Genomic DNA, 3,204 nt, shown 5'->3' with positions numbered 1-3,204 from the left:
ACAGTTTCGCGTGTCTCCTGCAGCCACGAACACCCACGAGTTAGCATCGCAGAGTCTCCGAAGCAAGGCGCTCAAGAGCGACCGCGCAACAGGACGCCCCATAGTCCCTGAATACCATCTGGCGCTTTTACGCGGAGAGCGGTTTAATCGGGGCGCCTTGGGCCACAACTATCTCTTTAATCCAGTTAGTTCACAGCTCGGACATCAAAGCGTGCTTTCTGGTCGTGGTTGTGACAGAAACTCTCGGACAAGGGAGCGCTCTGTGCGCACGGGGGAGATCGGAACGAGACCTCTTGTTTAACCCGGCGGTTGCGCACGCTCCTCGGTGAAGGGCAGCGCTGTTGGGCAGCATAAATGGCACTTGAAGTCGTAAAATACCAGCCGCGGCTGGAGTTTTTTGAAGAAAAAAAATTGAGACCGTGATTTTCACAGCGTCCGGAAAAAGCAAAAGGAAAAAAATGTCACGAGGCGAACGCCCGAGTTACGCTCGCGCAGCCTTTGATGACTTGTGGTTTAATGTGCGTGAGAACATCAGGGCCTCCTTGGGAGGGATTGTTGATTTGCCTGTTTGGGCTTCTTGACTCTGCTGTACACAGGGCGTGGCTACATCAGGGAAATCCCATTGGTACGTTAAAAAAATTCCTCATTTTGAATTGACAGGCAAGGGAGGGAACGCCTGTTATAGTAAACGATCTCTCGGCTTCATTTAAAAACGATTCCAGTCCTGCAGGAAGAGTAAGCAGTTTTTAAAGTACCATTTGGTGTACAATAAAACAACCATGTTTTATACCTCTCCCACCCACCCCACCCCCCCTTCCCATGCCTCCTCCCCCCATCACCCCTTCCCATGCCTCCTCCCCCAAAGCCCTCTCCCTCCCACAGATCTCCCGATGTCCCTGCTCTCAAATGTTGTACTTGTGTGCTTCCCTCTCTCTCCCCATCTTGTCTCCCGCTCCCTTTATCATATGTTTAATGTGTCCGTTTGTTTTTTTGTGTGATTGATGTTAGCTCTTACACGAGCCTCGATCTTGTACACAAAAAGAAATAAAAAATAAAATAAAAAACCATAACAAGGATGAAGTGTCAGGTTGCTCACAGGTGGACGAGATGGCCTAGACTAGACCCTAGAGGTATGCACACTCTCCTGGATTTGAATCTCGAGCCAGCTATAATCTGCCATCCCAGTGTTTTACGTCCACTGAGGTGTCAATGTATGTGCTGCCCCTCTGATAGACATTAAACTGGGCTAAAAAGATCCCACGGTGTCCGCGAAGAGTAGGCGAGTTATGGCCGGCACCTTGAACAGATTGCAAATTCCTGCTCTGCCCTACATGGGGGCACTGCATCAGTGGCACAGTGGCACCCCCAGCAATCGATGCTACTCACATCCATGTGGAGCACAGAAAAGGAAAAGGCTGTTAACGACAAGGCATGAACGCTTAGAAGAGTAGAGTTCATAAAGTCCTTGACAGATCTTCACTCCATCGGAGGTTCGGAAATGTCGATACTGTTAAACCGTGGGACTCTAACCCCAACCACTGAGAGCAATGCAACAGGTTTTCTCACTGCAACAACAAGCCGCACATACAATAATTCACTCCATGGAAAAATTAAAACTCATGGAAAACTTTGCATTAAGTGCAAAAAAAATTATATATCTCAAGCTATTTATTTATATAATTTCTTGATTTATATAATTATATTATTATATGAAAAGCAAGTTTTGTGGTTAACTTATGAATACTCACTGACTAATGTATATGTTGGAAGGCTTATTTCTATTGCTAAGACTGCTGGTGTCAAAATCATTTTCCTCAAGCATTTTCTCTCTCCTCTTTCATGAGCCTTGACATCTGTATTATTATTATAAATAAATAAATAAAAATTTTTTTTGAAAAAGGAAGGAAGGTTATGCGACTCCATGAATCTCTCAAAAATTCATAATCAATAATTACAGGTCTCTCGCTATAAGAAAACATGTGAAAAGGCTACTTGCTCAAACAAATGAGAGAAGAGGGTAAATCTACTACCTCGTTAATGGCCTCAATTGTTCCAGCCTTCTTGTGGGGTGTCTGCCAGGTGAAAGTTTTTGGGCCAAGACTTTCACGAACCGGCTGGCCCGGCCTGACGTTCAACTGAAGGTGGTTTGGGCATGAACTTGCAATTTCGCCAGGGCGCCGGCAATAACTCGCTTACTCTTCACGAAAGAAGCTCTAGAGTTGAATGGGATTGAACGGACTGAGGAAGGAGATTCCACAATTCCACAAGTGGGAGACAAGAAGCACAAAGCAGTAGAGGTGAGCAACAAGCCTGGATCAAGTATCTTTTTAGTTCCATTTTAATCATAACAACAAGGCAAAAATCAAAATTATTTTCAGCTGAATGGAGGAATGTCGATTTAAGGGCGAGTACCAGCAAAGATAAGATCGATGAAGGTGCTCCTCGTCATTTATCTTTTTGAAGACAACCACATTGGAATGTAACCGGACTAGACAGTTCTTCAACGTACAAGACTGATGAGAAATTGTAACCACTTTGTGCTGCCTAACAACCTGTTAGTCACCTAGCAACAAAATAAAACAAACCCCTCATAAGCAACGCAATGCTGCCGCATCAAAATGTCACGTAGTCATTCAAAATACAACTTACATAATCCACTGAAGTCATCCGAGTGGGAAGCTTTGCCTTTGTCATTGGATCATCACCTCAAAAAAGCCAGTAGAGGGAATTTGCATGAGCTGAAGAGAAGAATAGCCATGTTCAATTATTCACTGTGCAGAAAACAATTCATGAGGAAGGTTTATGAGTTGCTGGCAAGTGACAAATATATATATATTGTTGCGAATATGGAATTTGGCCTCCATATCCGCTTGTAAATATTCCCCTATTTCTCCAATACTCCCCAACTTTCCCCAATCCCCCATTCCCTAGTCCCATTGCATGTAAATAACACTCAGTAGAGCCGACCTTCCCCTTATTCCCCCATTAAATGTCGTGCCCAGGTCCACCGCACCACACGTAGACCACTTTCGGACATCTTCCTAGTTATTCTTAATCTATGTCAGTTAAGGACTCGTTTCCATTAATTCTGACTCTTCGTTGCACCAGAATGTGATTATATGGCATCAGTAGTGAGTTTAGGACCTTTCCCATACCTCCTCCCAGCTTCTTCCCGTCTACAACAACAGAGGGGCACGGCGCTGC

The 3,204-nt window shown here is 44.7% G+C and overlaps 1 long non-coding RNA gene across 1 annotated transcript; it reads right to left on the bottom strand.

The window, feature by feature from the left end:
- Window positions 1–834: 834 nt before the first annotated feature.
- On the bottom strand, window positions 835–2,784 carry LOC137432051 (uncharacterized). The gene is made up of 3 exons (XR_010985386.2): window positions 2,650–2,784; window positions 2,031–2,238; window positions 835–1,565 (listed from the first exon to the last, which is right to left on the bottom strand). It is a non-coding gene; the product is annotated as an uncharacterized LOC137432051 (long non-coding RNA).
- Window positions 2,785–3,204: the final 420 nt, after the last annotated feature.

The sequence above is a fragment of the Myxine glutinosa genome, chromosome 8 (genome assembly GCF_964187855.1).
Source record: "Myxine glutinosa chromosome 8, kmMyxGlut1.1, whole genome shotgun sequence".
NCBI lineage: Eukaryota > Metazoa > Chordata > Myxini > Myxiniformes > Myxinidae > Myxine > Myxine glutinosa.
This window is presented reverse-complemented; position numbering and strand designations above follow the sequence as displayed.